This window comes from Camarhynchus parvulus, chromosome Z (genome assembly GCF_901933205.1).
Source record: "Camarhynchus parvulus chromosome Z, STF_HiC, whole genome shotgun sequence".
NCBI classification, from domain to species: Eukaryota; Metazoa; Chordata; class Aves; order Passeriformes; family Thraupidae; genus Camarhynchus; species Camarhynchus parvulus.
In genome coordinates, this window is record NC_044601.1 from 9,539,873 (window position 1) to 9,560,575 (window position 20,703).

The 20,703-nt window shown below is 40.3% G+C and overlaps 1 protein-coding gene across 5 annotated transcripts in view; it reads right to left on the minus strand.

Annotated features, from left to right (window-relative positions):
- PLPPR1 (phospholipid phosphatase related 1) overlaps positions 1-20,703 on the minus strand; it is a 120,460-nt gene that overhangs the window by 66,573 nt on the left and 33,184 nt on the right. The window contains exon 2 of one of the 5 annotated variants that reach the window (XM_030968431.1): positions 1,386-1,491. The exons of 3 other annotated variants lie outside the window; for them this stretch is intronic. The gene's annotated coding sequence lies outside the window, so the exon portion shown is untranslated. Of the gene's footprint in view, positions 1-1,385; positions 1,492-19,617; positions 19,639-20,703 lie in introns of those variants that run through there. One more of the 5 variants, XM_030968433.1, reaches the window with a different exon arrangement.

Consider the following 20,703-nt stretch of genomic DNA (forward strand, 5'->3'; position numbering starts at 1 on the left):
GGCAGTCAGTAAACTCCAAGTACAGGTGTAACTGTTTTCAAAGTAATTGAAACCACAGTGGTGGCATGATTCACTTCAAAAGCCAAACCACGCGACAAAAAGCACAAATGGCTTTGTGGCATAACATCTACTTGCTGGCCTTGCACCCAAACACAAAGCAGACCACTTGCCTGAAAACAGCAAAACTAAGAAAATAACAATGGTTGCAACAATTAACTGGCACTCTGTTACCTCAGTAGCCCAAACACACTAATTTTTACCTGCCAAGGAGAAAGTTATCCTTTGGATTATGTTGCCCTTGAGGAAGTGTGCCCTACACACAATGGGGCTTGGGAAAAAGGGAAGGCACTTATATCATCAAAGAACCCTTTACCCATTCCCTGTGAACTGAGAGGCACAGAGACACCAACACCACAGCCACTAAACCAGCAACACGGTGTGAGACTGGAGAAAATGTCTGTCCAAACCTGAGTGTCTGAGTCACGCTTGATCTTTAGCTGTTAAATGTGAAATTGTCTAGTGGCAATAAACAAATAAACAAATGTTGTGTGCTGAGCTTCAGGCCTCGGCTGGTGGCTGTCTCCAAGGGCACTCCCATGTGAGCAGCACAATGTCTCACTTTGCCAGAACACTGAAAAGAGGAACTGAACTGGTAAAGCAGAAGCTTTTACTGAATCTAGATCTCACCCCAGAATACAATTTATTATAAACTCACCTGGTTTCTGCCAGGAGAACAGTACCATTCAATAGCTACACCATTCAACTAAATTGCCCCGTCAGTGAAAGTGCTCCTTACAGGCTCCTGGCCAACAAACTAATTACATATCACTAATAGCAGCCAAAAAAAGGAATAGAAACAATATGCAAAATAAATTCACACATATTCACCATTACATAAAAAATACTTTGCAGCATTTAAGGCAGAAAATTTTTTCTTTCTCTGATGAGAATTCTGATCCTTTTCTGCTAGCAGAAGTCACATTTTCACATTCAGCACTTGACACAGAACAGTGATACTTAAGTAATACAGTTCACAGCATATCTGAAATGATATCTTTTAGTAGAAAGCCCATCTGGTTATGAAAAAAGCTACATTAATAACTATCTTGATTCCTAAATTCATTCTTTTAAAAATGTGTTGCTGAATCCCCAGTGTCAAAGCAGAATTTGATGCCTGGAAGAAAGTGATGCCTCAGATTTCAAGGGTTCTTAGGGTTGTTTTTCCTTGCTACCAGGTTCATGTAGAAAATATCCCATGACTGAGTGATAAGCAACAGTACAAAGTCCATGGATAGGCAGACTGATAAGGGTTCTGCACCACTTATATCTTCAAGAGAGTTCAAGTGTTATGTCAGCACAGCAGAGGCCTTGTAACAACTTCTTACCATGGGGAGGAAAGTGAAACTTCAGTGCTGCAGCTTCTGTCAACAGAATTTTCATTTACACCACTTGGCCAGAATTTTATAGATGTCAAAGAGAACCCAAACATATCTGTGGGAATAGCAGGTATGTGCATGTTAATATCCAGAAAACCAAACAAAATGGCCACAAGCCCAGTTCTGAACCCTCTTAAACCCATGAACCTCTCCTTGTCCAGCAGGTCTGGAACCATCATCATGGGTGGTCTGCTCCATTTGGTGAGACACTGAATTCCTTCTAAAAATGTTCACTGTATCACTTACTTTGTGTTGTTTTGAATGAAACCCACCGAAATGCGGTGTCACATCAGCAAAACTGTATGAATAAGGTTTTACCTGCTATAGCTGACAATGCTCCTCTCTTTCTTGCAAAAGGATTAGTGGTACATGATAAATGAAGAAGGAATCTGACTAATTTAATTAGGGAATTCTTTAAAAAAATAATAAGCAGTCTCCAGAAAAAACAAAAAAAAAACAAAAACAAAAACAACAACAAAAAAAAAAAAAACACCCAAAAAACAAAAAAAACCCCACTAAATTTATCCATGCAATTACAAGACTGCCCTGCTCCTAACAGTCCTTTAAGTAAAAAAACCCCTAACTGCTCTAGGTCTCATTTCAGCCTTTCAAACTTTAAAGTGAATCTAAATGAAACACTTATGGGAAAAAGAAAGAGTATTTCTGGCCTCCACCCATCCTACCTGAAGGTACGTCACCTTGATTTAGATCAATCACTTTGTGATCTTTTCTGAACAAACACAAAAGACATGTTTCAGGTTGTTTCTTTTACTTCTGACTGGTTAAAACTCCATCCACCTCTAAGGGTATTTACAGCAATAAAATTGCAGGTGTGGTCAGCATTAATGTAACTCTTCCTGTACATAAAGGATTCTGAATTACAGAGATTTGTTACATGATCAGTGTAATGAAAATGTAGCAGGATATCGTACCAAAAGTAACATAGTTGAGATCCAGAACTGCAACTCATTGACTTAATTAGTCGTGGGCTCGAGATATAGGTACTCTGTTTATGCTAAATCACCATCTGTAAACTATTCCACGAGAGTTCTACATTCAGGGTCTCATTTGCGTAACTCACAAAAAAAATAATCATCACCATTTCTGATTTGCACCGACAGTCTTGCAAAGTTCTGGCTGGAGACCGAAGATCCTGTAGGTATTTGGGATACTATCATGAAGGGCTTGTGACCAAATTTTACCCTCTGAAACCAATTAAATTCTCTTTGGTGAGTCCCCATGCAAAGCACCAACAGGCATTGAGGAACCTGAACAATTTCAACAGGAGAAAACCAGCAGCCTCCGCCTCAGGCTCTTAACTGGCGAAAAAGGAGGGAGACATTGAAGGGAAAGAAGAAAGCAAAAGAAAACTTCAAGAACACAGCAGGTAACAATGCAATGGTGCAGAAGAGAGGAAAAATGGATGAACTACAGGAAAACTCCTATGGGATGGAGGGTAGGAGAGGAAAACAGACCACAGCTTTTCCCTGTGATGTAAAAACACAAGACTGAAAATTTTGTCTATCAATACAATAGACTCTGGAAAACACTCTACCCTTACCCTCCCAAAACCAGCAGGGTTTTGCTGAAGATAATTTAATATGTTATTTTAAAATTATTAAAATACTGTATTATAAGAAAAAAATATTCAAAGGCATTTTCTTAATTCAGAAAATTTGTATTTTACTCCAGAAAACTGGTTTTGTTTTTTTCTTTACAAAACCTCCTTAGCCAACTGTTCTACTGAAACCTATTGAGCTATTAAAAAAAACCAATTGGATGCTTATGTGTTAGCAAGAATGAGAAATATTTTTATTTATAATGGAGCTTCACAGCTCTGCACAGAACTAATTTTGGGAATGCCAACCCAATATTAAAAATGTATTTCAAAAATATGTGCTGCATGGTGCTCTTGTATGCCACATCTGCTGAGCCTAAGCCCAGGCAAGCTGCTGATCCACACATTTAAGTGCAGGGATGAAGCTTCTGCAAAGTGCCAGCTACTCTCAGGCCTCAGATGGACATCTGTGAGTAAATTTCCAAACCCCTCTCCTCCCACTGCCCTTCTATGACAGCTTAGGAAGCCAACACTTTGGAGGGTGTTCACACAGGTCTCAGTATAAAGATCAACAGGCAGAAATATTGAGATGAGCATGGGAAAGAACAGAGCACAGCAATGCTAGACAGGGTAAGGGGATGAAAATCAGGCGATTAACATGGTTCTATTTATTTCTGATTTTTTTTCCAGGGAATGAATTCTACATTGGAAATTTCCTCTCAAAATCATGGTGAGCTGGTTTAAAAACGAGTCATGTAACAGGCACAAGCCAGTGGACTCCAAATAGAAAGAAAAAGCCATTCATTTTGTCCCCTCAGGGCTCAGCAAACTGTGTGAGTATTGATTGCAAGCTGTAATATTATGAAAGTAAACAAACAACTGCCTCTCCACAGTGTAGCCTTTGGCGACGAGGTCCAGGGGCAGGGCCTCTTGCTCCTCTTATATTCTGGAATTCATATTGGCAGTGGAGTTCTTAGGGACACACAAGGACTGCACAGACTCCTGCAAATCCAGCAGCAAGCTCAATCTCATGCAGATCTTTTGTTGCTTCACTTGGTTTATAAACCTCCACCTTCATCCCTTGCCAAGACACACAAAGGATTTCTAGCATACCTGCTCTTTTCCCTCATACAAAACACCTTGGTAGAAGCTCTCCTTAATAGCAATGAAAAAAAATTTTTTTTTGCTTTCCTCTTTTCTTTATCTATGTCCATTATGCAGCCAAGGGAAGTATAACCCCCATCAAGTATAATCCCCATATCCCAAATTTGCCCACTTCTAAGGACAGTACTGAGCACAGCACATGCAGTTTATGTGGGCCTCATAAACACTCCCTGGATGGAAAGCCAAGAATTTAAGAACCTATTGTTAGACTACTACATTTTTAAATAAAAGAACTACTTATTAGTCCAAATCGATTTATTACTATAAAAAAATACAGCAAATTGTAACAAAAACATTTCTGAATTTACAGACCTCTCCCTTCTCTGTACTGTTATGCTATCCACAGACTCCTCTGTGAATCCTGCTTATCTGGAGTAGGAGAGAGGGTTATGGCACAGGTTTTCTCCAAGAGAAAGGCACCAGGGCTGATGGGGAGAGCTTGCTCCTCTTTAGTCCACTCAACGCCTCCTTGGTGGGTGGGGGGGCTGCTGGTGGCTTGATTGGCTCTGGTACCACCTTGTGTTCATAGATTTCAGGCCTCTGCCTATTGTCCCATGTATGCTCTTTCCCATGCTGCCATTCAGAAAGTTCATTTTTAAAAGAATAGAGACTTGTTAGTTCTACCCATTAGGCAGAGAAACTGATGAGGATTATTATAAAAATAGGCACTGAATTATACAAGCATATAAAAGCAACCTTAAGCTAAAATTGATTAGGTAATGCCACTCTTTCAGACAACTGCTGCAAGAGTTAAAAGAGCAGAACAAAGCCTCAGGCAAGCCCTGACAACCAAGAGCTGACAAACCCTTGTCTTCACAGAATTATTTCAGAACCTGTGCTGCTACTAGAAAAGGCAATAGCATTTGTCTGGATGCAAGGCCACAAACCTATTTTGATGGATAAGGATGCCCTAGATTTTGATAGACTGAAAAACATGGTTTTTCACCTATAAATCCAGCAAGGCTGTTGCAAATGCTTCTATGGATTTAAGCTCCTCATTAGGGCCAAGTCTTGGTCTTCTTGGAGGTCTGTGCTCTTCCCTGGGCAATTTTGTCTCATGACACCTATAGAGGCCTCAGAGAAGCTCACACAGACATTGTTTGAGATATTGGGCATTTGATTTTTAAAGCCAATACAGTCTACACAAACAACTGGGCTGTTACAATTAAAGTGGCTCAGCCCACAAAGACAAATTCCAAATTTCCTGTAGCTGAGACCTTAATGTTCATTCCAATAGTGTGATGTTACTGAAATCACATTCTGTAAGAGTTTTAATGAGACATGCACCTATTCCAGGTCAATTGTATATGGAAAGTTAGCCTGTAGCATTTTGTGGACACTTACACACCAGCATGAGTGTGTGCTCATACAAATTCATATAAACTCAAATGCTACTGGAGCCTGCAAATTGCATGAGAGACTATGGCTGAAACTAAAGGGAACAATTTTGCATGCAATCTGACTTGGTCAGAATATGATTAAACAGTCATTTGAACACTAAAAGCTGACAGAAGCATATAAAATATACCATCATGTCCTGTGCTGTTTGCTGCCATCCTTCTAAGCAGACCATCAGAACATCATGTCTTGTTTAATAGTCCTCTCCTGCTGATGCACAGCTCTCACCTCTAAAACACCATTATTCTAATTTTCAAAAATTAACTGATTAGCTCTTTAAAAATGGAAAAATTATTTCCAGCAAATTGGTGTAAGGCTACGTATCATACATACATACAGCATTTTTGCATAGAGGAAACTGTTTTTTACAAAAAAAATTGTTATTTTTCTGCCCATCCAAGGGCCACCAATTTATACACTGCTTTTTTAAAATACCCCAAAGACAGTGTTAGACAAAGGTACAGTTAACCCATTCACAACATTGAAGGACTTATGCACTCTGTTAAAACTCAGATTATCACAGAAAGCAGTTCTAGATTTGGGTGATGTATGTGCAGTTGCTGCTTCTAGTGCTCAAAACATCACATTTTATAAATGCACAGGAGTTATTTCTCTAGGTATGTATAAACACATTAAAAAAAAACACATTGAAATACTGTATTCCCTAATCTACTAAGCACAATCAATATTAATAGTATGAAATATACATATTCTTACAAAGAAAATTATTTTCTGATTTGGAGATAATGCAGTTTCAAATTTGATCTTCTTTCTCTGCTTCCCTTAGTTCATATTTTTCTCCTGTCACCTCAACCATGAGAACTGACATAATAAAATAACTGACATAATAAAAACATTGCACCACTGTGCTCGCATAGGTGACAGCACAAACAAAACAGGAACAGGGATAAGAAAAGCCAAGAAATGCCAAATCATTAATACCCATGGCACTGGAATGGATTATACACTGCAGCAAATACAGCACCCTGGCTGCTCCATCTTGTATGTGCATCCCTTCTTTCCCTGCTATGAGCAAGTCCTCAGCCCCTCATTCTTTTTCACTACCTGCCTCCTTAGGGTAGCTGTCCTAAGAGCAGGTGTCACTCTCTGCACCCGCTCTCCAGTGGTTTTTAAACATAACATTATGCAGCTGCTCCTGGGACCTCTAATTCCTGATGAACTCTCAATACTGCCAGAATCACAGGCTTTCCCCAGCATCTTCATTTTAATGCATCAATTTTTGTAAGCATCAAATTTTGTGTGAGCCCCAGAAAGACGAGAGATGGGCTGTCGGCTGGGACTGAGAGACTGGGGGCACTGGGTTTTATCTATTTTCTTGTGCTGATTCCCCCTCCTCCAAATGCCCCAGCATGATATTTGCTGAAGCACTGCCCTGCTGCTTCCACTCCCTCCACAGCCTTTGTGCTAAGCAAAGGTACCTGCCACAACCTGCTTCCCCTCGTATGCACGCTGCAAAGGCAGCAGTTTGTACAGCCTCTTTGTCTCTTCCTAGCCCTAGGATTTTTCTTTAGCCTATAATCATCTGTTTTCCTCCCAAAGAGTCCTATTTTTCTTACCAGGGTTCTGCCTCAGGCCATGTAGCTCACATATTTCCAAGTCCTAAAATTAGATGCAAGACCATTCACCACAGCTGTTCTATGTGCAGCACACAGATCTTGGCTACATCTGTGGTTTACCACTGCAATCTCCAAACTTCTGCAATTGCAAACAGTACCAGGGGAAAAAAAATCTGAGACGTCCCCCCACCTTCCCAAGGTGCCACCATCCTAACATATTATGCAACTTGTAAAACATACAGAAAAATTAAAAACTATAAGCTAGAGATAAAACAAACATAGTTTTAAAATTTATTAATAACACAAACCCACGTTTTTCCACACCTCAGTGGACTGTTTTATGCACACCTTGACGTGCATGCACCCTGCTTTGGAGACCACAGGTTTAATAGACCACAGACAGAGCCTGAGAATCTCTCCTGACCTAAATACGCTTTTATTTGGCACATGGCCTTTCTTCCAACATAACTCTCACATTTTAATATTACTTCTAAAGCTTGCAGAAGCCAATGTGCCTCCTCAGAACCATGATTTGTGGCTGCAGGGGATACATCTAACTCTGCTTTTACAGTCACCCACTGAGCAGCTGCAGGGAAAGCTTGCACAGCATTTTCTCATCCAGCCATGTCAAGGCAAATACTTCATTTAAGAAGTCCTTCAGAGCACATATTTTTATTTCAAGGGCCCAATTTCACAGGCAAGCCTGCTTAAAGTTTTGGGGTCAGCTCAGTAGTTTCATAAGGGACAACCCTGTATTTCTCATCGCACCTTCTTTAATTCCAGCATATTTTTCTTCTTTAATTCCAGCAGCAAAGAGTGCTCCAAAATTCTCAATGAAGAATTTCAGCATCTCCTTAACAGGAACAGCAGAACTTGTGAACTTCTGCTCTTCTAAGCGAGGAATGGGTCAAGCCATAGGTCTCTGTCCACCCCACTGCTTTGGCAACAGCTTGGGTGAGGCATTGCATTTCCTTAGTGCTGCACTCAAAACTTCCCACCTCAGCTCCACAATCTCACAGTGGAGTTGCTTACAGGTTTTTTGATAATTCACAAAACTTTTAATTTATTTTGCTGCAAAACTGATCTTAAATTTTACTCTCTCCCAATTTACATGCTCTACCTCATCTTTCCTCTCGTTTTCTGTCCTTCTGGTTGCAAGTTTCTTGCCCTGTTTACCACAATTCACCTGCACATCTGATTTCTTCACAGGACAGTAGTGTTTTTTCTGCCAGGTTTGCAACTTCCTGGACAATATCCAGGACAGCTCTTCCTGCAAGAATCAGAATTCCAAGAGTTGGTACCACTGTATAACCCACATCCCTAGGTGGCCTTTCTTTTCCAATGAAAAACAAGGAAGTGACCATTTAGGGAGCTGCATGAATAAGCTTCCACTTCCACTCTGGTACTCCAAGAGCATGTATACCTGTTTTCTGACCTCTCTCTTACAGATGTTCCTGGCTTTTCTATTCTTTATCCAACTTTGCAGAAGAGTCTGCTCAAGGTAAAAATAAAAATAAAATTTTGGACCCAACTATATTGAGGGATTGAGATGATGGGGTTATAAGAACTGCACATTTCTCCTCAGAGCTTCCAGTGGAATCATGAGGTGCTGTATTATCCAATCTATAAAACCAGGCAACAATCCTGTAATACAGCTCAGTTTAACAGCCATCATTATGCATCTGCTTCCCATTTTCAGTGGAGAAGGAACAACCAACACCTGTGTAGCAGCTGGCATCTTGGCCAACAGAGCAGAGACTAACCCTGATTCCTCCAAAACAAAAAGGTGCTTTAGCCAGTGTCCACTTCTCCAAAAAGGACATCTAAACTCTGCAGACCAGGTACCTGAGGTGCCCATGAGACATTTTAATCCCCAGCTGGTCCCAGCTGCTCATCATTTAGAAGTGTCCAAGCACAGACACTTGTTGTTGCCCTGCACTGCCAGTGACAAGTACATCCACTGGGAGATGCTTCTGCTCCTCCTGCAGCTGGATGCATTAATGATCCCTGCAGAGAGCAGAGCTGCCACGAAAATGGTCAAGCCTGGATTTTTCAAAGCACTGGTGATCTAACTGTACAGTCACCAAAGGCAGGGACAGCACTTCCGTAAACAACAGAGTTCAGTAACAGCTAAGACTATGCCTCAGTTTTACTAGAAATTCAGCTCTCAGCCCCCCAATCCCTGGACCACAGGTTCCAGAGCTTTGTCTCCATGCATTGGTCAGGCCCTAAGAACAGCTGTAATTAAGAACTGTTAAAAAGAAGATCACTGGTTAACTACATTTGCAGGCTGGCTACATTCTGAACCAAGTGCTGCCTGTCCTTCTTCAGTGGACAAAAAGCCACAGAAAGGCCAGACTGTGCATTCAGTGTGTTCAGCAGCCACAGGCCCACCTTACCCAAATATCCCACTGCTTTGCAATCCATACTGCACTGATCTGGTATTAATGAGTGTGAAACCACTCTCTCAGTGTTGATGAACAGGAATTGGGCCCAGAGGACCTCTCCCTGTATGCAGTAGCTGAGCATTTTTACCTGCTCCTACCGACAAAACTGGAGTGTTTCCAAATCCCACCTCCTTGCACATCCTGGCACAAAGGAAAAAAGCCAGCAGGAAATTGACAGGGAGATGGATGACAGTGGGGAGGAGAAGATCCACTGTATTGAGTTTGGTCCCGTGGAGAAAAGCTCTCACTAATAATGATTGGCATTAAAGAGGCCCATGATAAGCAATAGAGCAGTTATCACAACAGGAGGCACTTGCTCATAAAAAAATGACTGTGACAGCTAAACACAGCCAGCCTCCCCAAATGATGAGGAACATACGATAGTGCTTTCCAAGTATTTGGAAAGTCTAAATTTGCAGCTTTGTCCTGATGAGAGTTACTTCCAAAAGGATCTTTTCATTTCAGGGCTGTTTGCAAAGAGATATTTGAGCTCCAAAACACCAAACAACACATACAGCTTCTAAAAAAGAAATTTAAGTATTTAGGGTGCTGGTGATAACAAGTAGCAGGATGAAATCTAAGAAAGAGAACTTGTGACAAGCATCAGATTTAATATATAATACATTCCTAGCATGGAAAATTTTGGAAATATTTCAGCACACTTGGAATTGTGACATCTTTTCCAGCCTTAACGATTATATGATCTAGCTAAGCATACCAAACATACAGAACCAGAGAGGGCAATGCTTGCTAACAGACACAAACTTACAGCCTTTTCTCATCTCAACCTGAGTGAACAGGCACATAGCTGACAGCCCTCCCACTCTCAGTGGACATACAAATATATAAAAAATTAGAAAGTAACCACGTTAGCATCTCTCACAGAAAGCTAAAAGGGCTACCAACGCCTTCTGTGTATGGTTTTCATCACAGACATCCACATACATTACAATTCCAGCTCTGGGGTCCCCAGCCTGTTGAAATGACACCAGAGGAGGCCACTGTATATATCAGAGCACTGGTGCTCCTCTCCTATGAAGAAAAACTGAGAGACCTGTGCCTCTTCAGCCTGGAGAAGAAAAGGCTTTGGACAGGCCTTTCATGACTTAAAGGGAGTAATACAAGAAGGCTGGAGAGGGACTTTTCACAAGGGCATGGAGTGGCAAGACAAGGGGCAATGGCTTGAAGCTAAAGAGGAGTAGATTTAGGCTTAGATTAGGTATTAGGAAGAAATTCTTCTCTGTAAGTCCATAGCACAGGCTGCTCAGAGAGGCTGTGGACTCGACATCTCTGGAAGTGTCCAAGGCCAGGCTGGGCAGGGCTTTGAGCAGCCTGGGATAGTGGAAGATGTCCCTGAGCGTTACAGTTCCCCCCAGTTATAACAGTTCTGTGATTCCACATGGTGCAAAATTAGCCTCCCAGCCAGTTTAAGACATCTGCAGATACACTCTCACAAGCTAATACTCGACACTGCTTTTTCAAATTATCTTTGAGTCTCTCTCAGTGATGATTTGTGGACATAGTAGGACTTACAGAAAATCAGAAAACTCAAAGATGTAGTTAGAAGCAGTTCCATGATTTTGCACCAATAGTTGAGCAGTCTGCATGCTGCCAGTGTCTCTCAGAGACTTAATTTGGGTGAGATTTCCATTTTCTTTTTATCAAGACATTGCTGTCAGAAGAATAAAATTCATTCCACTGTTAAACTAGCATGTTCCTTATCATCAGGCAAGGTTTCATAACAGGCAGGAAAAGACAATTTGATTTATGTATCTCTCTGTCCAGAATTCTTCTCAGAGGAAGCCCTAATCTGTATTATCTAGAAAGCAAGAGACAAAATTAAAACATTTTCAATACATAGAACTTTTTTAGAAGGGCTCCTCACAGACCTTAGACAATTTTAGCTCATCATTCTTATGTGAAAACATCACTAAAAATCAACACAAGCGGTACCAGCAGGATGTGTTCCTTTGAACAAAACTTCAGCTTCTGAAGTTTGTACAGTCTGAACCAGTCAGACACCAAAGGTATTCACAACTTCTGTCTTTGGCATTGCCTTTTGTTGCACCTTCTCTAAGGCCACAGCAACGACTGATAGGAATGTGCCACAAAAGTCAGACAGGCTTTAAAATCAAGGCCTCTAATTCCCTACAGATGTGTTTGCTTGTTGAGGGTAAGTATGACTGGAATAAACTCTGATCAAAAGAAGTTTGCATTTCTCTGAACATTGCTTTCCCTGGAATAATCTAGCAGATTGTTGCCAGTGCAGGTAACCCACCAAAATCACCTGAAGACAAATTAAGTTCTAGAAGCTGTTTTCAAAAATTCATGTGACTGCTAACAGTCAATCAGCACTTTTCAATATCACTAACTCAAATCATATTAAGGGCACCTAGGTCATTGCAGGAACCAACTGCACATGTTTGCTGAGAACAGGAGCCAAACCTTGTAGCTAAACCCTGAGTGAGCTCTGTGTTAACACACAGACTAATAATGGATCTAACAAAGCTCATCTGAATGCTTGGGTCAGTTTGATTCTTCTGACAGGGACAAAATCTCTGCATGGACCAAAAGCAAGCAGAGACCTGTCAGTTAAAAAAAAAACAAACACATTTTCAGAAGGAGTGTTGCAACAAAACTATTGGGATTTGCATGAGGAAGACATGAATCTAAGTGAGTGGAGGGAAGAGAGAAGCAGATAGGGAAAATGCCAGAAGAAACAGCAGACAAAGGGTTAAAAAGAAAGGCATGCATTAATCACCAGAGCAGTGCAAGAAAAGTTTCACTGAAACAGAAAAGATAAGGTGCCAAGACAGTGAAGAATACATCTGCAAACATAAGATATCGTGATAAGGAAAACTTTTGAAATGTGAAAGTCAATAATTTTGCACAAGGCTTGAAAGAATGTAGAAAAGGTGAAATGAAATATAATGAAGGGCAAGATCCACACTAGCATGTACTGCTAGACTACAAAATAAAGGTGGGTCTAAACCCCATTCACAACTGCCAGCCAAGCAGAGTCCCAGAGATGTAGCAGGGCTCCACCTTGAACTGGGTCACCTCCCCAATTCACACCTGAGCTTTAAAACATTCATTAACAAGAGGATACAAATGTGCCTTAGTCAATGGCCCACTACAGAGAAAGGGCTCTGCTATTAAACTGAGTGAAGCCACGCACACTAAAAACAAACTCCAAACTCATCTCGGCAAATTTTAATAAATCCACAAGATTGGATGTAATTCAGTGAATACAGGTAATACCAAGATAAGTGATGAGGCTGACAGGCCTGAAGGGCAGAATGCCATCCAAGGGACCTGGACAAACTCAGGAAATGTGCCCTTGGGAATCTCATCAAGGTCTCCAAGGCCAAATACAGAATGCTGCTCCTTGGTCAGGTCAGTCCCACGGAATGGACTGAGAGCAGCCCAGAGGAGAAAAGACTTGGGGGTTTGGGGGAAAGGAGGCAGGACATGACCTAGCAATGGGTGCCGGCAGCTCAGCCGCGTCCTGGGCTGCATCCAAAGCACTGTGAGCAGCAGAGGATGAAGGGGATTCTGCCTCTTTGCCCCAGTCTGGTGAAAACCCACCTGCAGAGCTGCCTCAAGCTCTGGGGTCCCAGCACAGCAAAGATGTGAACCTGTCCCAGTGAGTCCATCCACAAAGATGCTCAGAGGGCTGGAGCCTCTCTCCTATGGAGAAAGGCTGAGAGAGTTGGGATTGTTCAGCCTGAAGAAGAGCAGGCTCCAGGGAGACCTTACTGTGACCTTTCTATAAGAAAGATGGGGACTAACATTTTAGTAGGGGCTGTTGATATAAGAAAAGGGATAGTGGTTTTAAAGTGAAGGAGGGTCAAATTACATTAGAAATTAGAAAGAAATTATTTTACAATGAGGGTGGTGAAACAGTGGCACAGATTGCTCAGAGAGGTGGTGGGTGTCTCATCCTGCACTTACACTCAAGGTAAGGCTGGGTAGGGCTCTGGGCATCCTGATCTGTAAGATATCTGTGCCCATGGCAGGGGAGTTGAACTAGAGGGCCTTTGGAAGGTCCCTTCCAGCTCAAACCATTTGATGATTTCTTTGAAAAAGAAATTCAAAGAGGTAGAATTACAGAACTGAGGTGCTGATGGCTCACCATCATCTCCTCTTCTTGATAAAGACTGAGGTCACTAACCAAAGGACTCAGAGGGTCATCAGAAGGGCCGGTATGCAGGAGAAAGGGGCAGGTACTGGCACGTGTATGTAACAATTTTGCTCAAAGGTTGAAAGGGAATTACTTGAAAAAAAAGCAGATGACTGGCACTGCTCACATAATTTCTACCAGAGTAGCAGCTGGTGTGTGTTGACTAAAGTGTTAAGACAGATTAGAAAATAACCTCTTGGCTCTGCTTAAGAGGTGTATTTCCTATATGCTGTATATAGGCTGCAGAAGGATAAGAGGAAACAACCCATTATTTGATTAATTAAAAAAAAAATCAGTCTGAAATGGTTATTCCTTTTCAACTTCTCTGATTTCCTTCCAGAGTTACTAAACACTGAATATTCACTAACTGGGGTGACAGAGTTTGGTAATACCCAGCACCTTGTATTATTTTCCATCATATTTTAACTTGATCTCACCTCACTAATTTTGTCTTCAATTTGAATCAATTCTCTTGTCCACTGCATTTTCCACACCAATTTTAGCTTTGGTTGATGTTACTGATTTTGCTCCTTAAGTCACGAAACCTGACAATTATACATAAACCAAAATATTTTAGAACAACTTTAAAATGGGACTTTCAACGACCCTTGGGTAAGAAGTGACAAACTACATATATGCAGTCTAAAATCATGGGAGAGATAATAATAGCTTACAATATTTACTTGAAAACTATTATTTTTAAGATAATACTCCTCAATTGATAATTTCCTGGGTTTTTCTAGCTTTTGGAATGCATACCTTCCTATCACAAAGCTTTTGAATGAAAGCATTGTGAGGGGAACTTTAACAAAAATCAAAAGAGACAGAGATTATGTGGCCACCGGACACTGGGAACAAAGGCTTTAAGACAAGCATGAAATATAATTCTACAAACCCATTTTGTACAACCTTATCATCAACACAAGATGCTTTGCACATGGTCTTTGCAGACCAGAAGAATGGTAATGCTTTCATTTCCTTCTGGGTGGTAGCAGATCTCTGACCATCCTTCAGTGGATGTAATGCAGGAAGGCTTTTTTCTTCTGTTTCTGAAGGCATAATAGTGCCAATAGAAATGCTTTTGTGGGAGCAGTTTTTTTCACCAGCCCCACACTCAAAGAAAAATGGTGCACACAGAGAAGAATATCTGTTAAAAACCACTTTAGAAGAATATCTGTTAAAAACACCAAATGCCTTCACTGTCTCACTCACATTTACCAAGATGGCATCTGACTACAAAACCTGCCGTCCTCCAGGTATTATGATAATCACAAAAGTGAAGGGGAAGGAAAACTTTAGGAGGGAAGAGGTGGGAATGAGAGTCCACTTGCTATCATGATCCAGTAGTAGAATAACAGATGGAAAATTAGTCCTTTACCCATAAAATCTTACAAAAGTATCCTTTATTCACACACAGACCAATCAATCCATGGTGTGAAGGAAAAACTATTTAAAATCAGTACAAATTTCCGGGAACAGGTGCCTTTGCACCTTCAATTACGATAAGTTTAGTATAATTTAAAAAGTGTCATGCTCTAAACCAAAAGAAAGAAAAATCACACAGAAATAAATGACTGTGTCACCATCACAGCCTTCACTGGCCTATACCACAGAAACTTCTCAGGCTGCAGACACTGATCTCTGATCCTTGAAGCAATGTGCTAAATGCTGCTGTTCAGTTAGTTGCCTCCTACACTACCAGTGAAAAAAAAAATTAGGTGACAGCAACCAACTAGTTGTCAATCTTAAAATTGCAGCAGTTACATTTTCTTTGCTCACTTTTTTTTTTGTCTTTTTCTTTTTAGGCTCAAGCATAGAATATGTGTAAGTGTAGGCTTGCACTGAGACTGCGAAATGTCCTCCCCAGGGCCATGAAGACACTTCACCTAAAATTAGATAATGTAAAATAGCAGAGAACATGCTGCAATTACATAGAGCCATTAAAGTTCAGAAGAATTTAACTCTGCAAAGGCATTCTTTTCAAAACCAGAACTTCTCAAGAGAAAGCTGTTTGGAATTTCAAAACCTTTTTCACTATCCTGAGGTGATGGAGTGCATGTTTTGTGTGCGTTTGTCAGAGAAAGAAAGAGAAGAAAGAAGTCAGAGGTGAAAAGAACTCAAACTTCTGGAAGCTATTGTTTTTGAATGAGTTAATTCGATTTTCAGCATGAACACTTTTAAATTTGCTACAGCTGAAAGCCTTCTTAATAAGCTAAAACCCCCTAAAACAGCACAACCCTTTCACAACAGAGTGTGAAAGATCCTTCACACTCTAACTTTCAAAATACAAAATTAAACATTTAAGGATAGTTTTTACCTCCTCCTTTTTCTCCCACTTTTTTTTGAGAGTTTAAGCTTCTTACCCGTGGATCAGCAGTTTTTTCTGATGATGTCAAATACCAGTTTTTCCACATTTCCCCTTATCTCTTTCAGTTTAAATATTTAGAACTTCACAGCTTCTCAAAACCAAGCACAGGCCCAGTAAACCTTTGCATGGGTTGGTGAATGTCCGCTCTGTCTGTATTTAGCGTTAATATTTTATGATCCCCTAACGGTTCCATTCTAGGAAGCAGAGGGATGGCTGCCAGAAAACCCCCAAAACAAATACACCCCAGAATTGCTTTCTAAAACGGTAAGTTGTTCTTCAAGGGTAGTTTTTATCAACTGAGAGGTTCTTCTGGCTGGTATTGATAAACCTCTCGCCTTGCCTCAAAAGTCAGTGAAAAATATTCCTTTTTTCAGCTGTTGTAGATCATGACAAACACAGAAAGCAGCTCACTCTTCCCCAGGCATAGTGTATTCCCCCTTGCTATTCTGTGACAAGTGAAATTGAGGTTTTATACCTCTGGGACCAGGTTTTAATTCTCTGCTTGTTCCATTCCTGTTACTGTTCTCCTTGGAGAATTTGATTTGCTACTGCAAGTCAAATGCTTTATCGAAAACAAACAAAGCCAAAACAAAAACTCCAAATATGCTACAAATTCTGGTCTTTCTAAGTACTCTTTACATTAATATAAATATCTTGTGTTTATTCCTAGGAGCATTACTCCTGTATGACTTGAAAACAGACTTCTTCCCTCTGTTCTAGCTTCTCCTCCCTCCTCTGTTCCTCCTCTTTCCATCCCTCCATCTTTCACCTTTCCTTATTTTCTTCAGCTTGAACAAGCAAGGCAGCAGCCTGCCCCACATCAAGGCAGCCCCTAGATTTTGGATGTAAACAAAGAAACCACAGAAGCCCAGGGCCCTTTGCCCACCCTCTCTCTCTGACAGAGGTATGAGCACAGGTGACTGCCAACCCTGCCCCACAGACATGAATATTGATGAGCCAAAGCCCAAATCACTCCGCCCAGAGATGGGGACAGTGAGGTAATTTCCCTCATTTTTCACACCCTCAGCAATCAGTTTCAGATCAAGGAGGCAAAAAGGTCTCTTAAGCTCCCGTTTCAGATAAAGCTCTCCATCAATGGAAATCAGGCACGGTTTAAAGCAGTAGCTGTTTCTGATGACGAAATGGTGGGAAATGCAGCCACGGACTTGATCGCATATCTATCCCAGAATTCTGGTTTTGCTTAGGATTCAAACCTGAACAATATATGAGGCCTAATTCTACATACCAAGGCAAATTATTCTCAGATACAGTAACAGCCAAGCTTTGCATCCTTTTCCAACTTAAGGGTTTGCAGCAAGATAAAAGGCATCGAAATGCATTTCTCATAAGAATAACTATTCTATTAAACATATCCCTTTTTTTGGCACTACGCAGCTTCCTAATGCATGAAGTCTTGAATCTGTCACCTTGAGGGCACATTCGGAGTGGTGGTGAATATAAATTATTCCACTTCACAAGGAACCCAGATTCTCATTACTCTGCAGCTGGTGACAACCATTTTAACACCTACTATGATCCATACTATCAGCAAGGGAGAACTGAGCACCTCTTAAAGAATGAGTCCTGTGGGTTTTGTGCATGCACAGAAACCAAGCCCCTGCCCCAGAAGGAGAAACATAATACACGCTTGCCTGCAAGCAAATACACCCTCAAGCAGAGTATTTTAAAAATCAAAATGTGGAAACCTTTAAAGCAAATATCTATTTAAAGCAAACATCTCGCATATGATTCCTGTTTTCTGAAGCCACTCTGTAAATCCCAGGGGTCCATTTAGCCAAGGTAGCATGAACCAAATGCTGGGCCATGTGGTGTGAACAGACTGGCACTGAGGCAGCATCAAGAGAACCTGCAGGAGCTTTAGCTCTGACCCTCAGTACAAAATACAGCCTCGCCCAAGATAAGAACCTTCAGCATGGGACCTTAGGCCAGATCAGACTTGTAATCAAAGGATAATCTTTAAAGTAGAACTCTAAAGTCTTTTTTAAAGAGAAAACTGCAAAATGTTCAGGAAGTGAAACTAGAAACTACCCTTCTAACATACCCATCAGATTCTCTTTATCATTAAGTGCTCAAAAGAGAAGTATCTACATGCAAAAAAGGCGAATTCTTTACACTTAGTGAACTTGCAGCTCATCCAATTTGGTCTCAGAGAGGTACAGTATCTTTCTTAGATGAATTGCCAAAGATGAAGACTATTTTAGCAGGAATAAAGTGATAAGACTATTTAAAGTGGTAAAACAATTTCAGTTAACTGTCAAAGTTGCTTTATGTTAGTAATACTTGCTCCATCTCAGGAATAACTGAAAAGGCAAGAAAACAATTAGGAACAAAGGAACCAGAATATTAAAGTGTGTTTCAGAGCAGATTTCAGAAAAACAGTTCAAAAAGTCTCACATGTAACCCCAGATACTCCTAAGTAATGGGAATAAGATTAAAAAAAACTATTGATAGACAGACAAGGCCTCAGTTTTGTTTTTAAGAACTGCTGCATACATGCAAGCTTGTGTGTAAGTCTTTGGATAATTTAAATGTTTGTTAATTCTGCTCTCTTTTCCTCCATGTCCCTCTGCACAACTTCTAAATCAAAGAGTCCTGCAAGTAACACAAGTCCTGGCTATAAAAAGTCAGGGTGCTTTTTTTTTTAAGTATTTGCTATTACAGTCAAGAATTAAGAGACAGTAATTGAGGATTCTGTTGGAGTGCCATTTTCAAAGCAAGTTCATTTGCCAGTCACCAGCAATGGTGGTTTTTTTTCCTACTGCTTTGTTTTCATTACCACATTCATAATTTTTCAAACCCCAGTCTGCCAATAGTAATGCTTTCTGCACCTAATATACTCAAACTGTGCAAACATAATTTGCCTGAAGAAGGCAGACAGCCTGTGAGCTCCTATGAAATGCAGGCACTGCATTCCCAAGGTCTCCTCACACTCTGTGTACACAGAGGCGAAGTCTAACAATCCTGCCAAGTATTAAACTTGCCCTCAATTTATGGTATCACCCTCTTCATCCATCACATTGTCCACTGAAGACAAAAGCACTCTTTTTTCTCTCTTGGTGAACTCCCTATATAGCCTCTGTCCTGTAGGTGTAATTCAGACCTGCATTTCACAATTGTCAAATGAGTGAGTTGGCACCTGCAGTCATCATCATCATTATTATTATTATTATTACTACTACTATTATGTGTACACCAATGCACTGAAGGAACAGGATGTGATGTTTTATAAGTAACTACAATAAAATTTAAAAAGAGCCCCATCAAACCAACAAACCTAACCAAAATGAAAAAAAACCCACCCACTGATTAAAATCTAAGCCAAGACCTTTTCCAGTCAGCATTAATACTTTACTTTTCAAAAATATACATTTCATTAGGGAAATGAGAAAACCCATGAAATCTTGTTTCTAAAATGGAAAAAAAAATTCCCAAAGCAAGTGAAGATCCAAAGCAGAAGTAACTTACACATCCAGGAGAGTCAACCCACAAAATTGTTCTGCCTCATCATATGATTAGAAACTTGGCAAGTACCACCATGAAGAATAAGCCACTTCATAATGAAAGAGAAAAAAAAAAAAAAAAAAAGAAAAAAAGGAAGAAAAATAAAGAAGTGCTTGAGTACATGAAGTGCTTCAGAGGAAATCTATCTCTCCAATATTTACAGACTTACAGACTCTTGAAAAATATTAAATCTGTAGTAATAGATACGATTCTTAATTTTTAAACAACAGTGTCCATTAAGAGATGAGCAGCATGGGAAACAGGAATAAAATCTCCCACATCCCAGCCTGTGTCCACCACTACAATACCATGAAAATTAGACAATAAAAGCCCATTTCTAAACATATTCACTTTTTCTGTGATTTGCTGACATAGTTGAAAGTGCAGTTCAGAATCCAGAAAATTAAAGTGTGGATATTTCAGAAGTGGGAGCTTCAAAATGCTTTCAGAGCTGCAGGCAGAGCACTTTGATATATTGCCACAATCTGCAAAAGTCTTACTGGAAAAGAATGCCAAGTAAGAGAGAGAGGGGCAACAACCCCACTTGATGCTCTGGTCCAGAAAGCTTTGAGGCAGAGTGCAGAGCCGTGGTATGGCCATCTCGACTGAATGTATCTGGTTGTGTCACAGAAGTATAAAGGTTGGTAAGTTTTCCAAACAAAGAAAAATGCATGACAGAAAGAATTTTGAACAAGCTTTAATGAAATTTTCTTCAAATTTTCACCTGTAATTTGGAAGCATTACTTTTTGTTTGTTTGTTTGTTTGTTTGGGTTTTTTTCTGTCTGAAAAAACCAAAATTGTTTACATATTGGGTAATTTTTACTGAACAATCTTCAAAAATTTGTCTTTCACTTGTCAATTTTTTAAAATTGTTTCCACTGTTATTGTGCATATTTTCCTTAAATCATAGCTCTTTATTAAGGTGAAAAGATAACAGTGGAAAAAAAATAATGCAGTACGTGGAGGAAAAAAAATCCCACCACCAAAAATCAAAACGGACTGAATGTCCTTCCAAGTTTCTGCTTATTTGGTGAAATTTTTGGTATAAT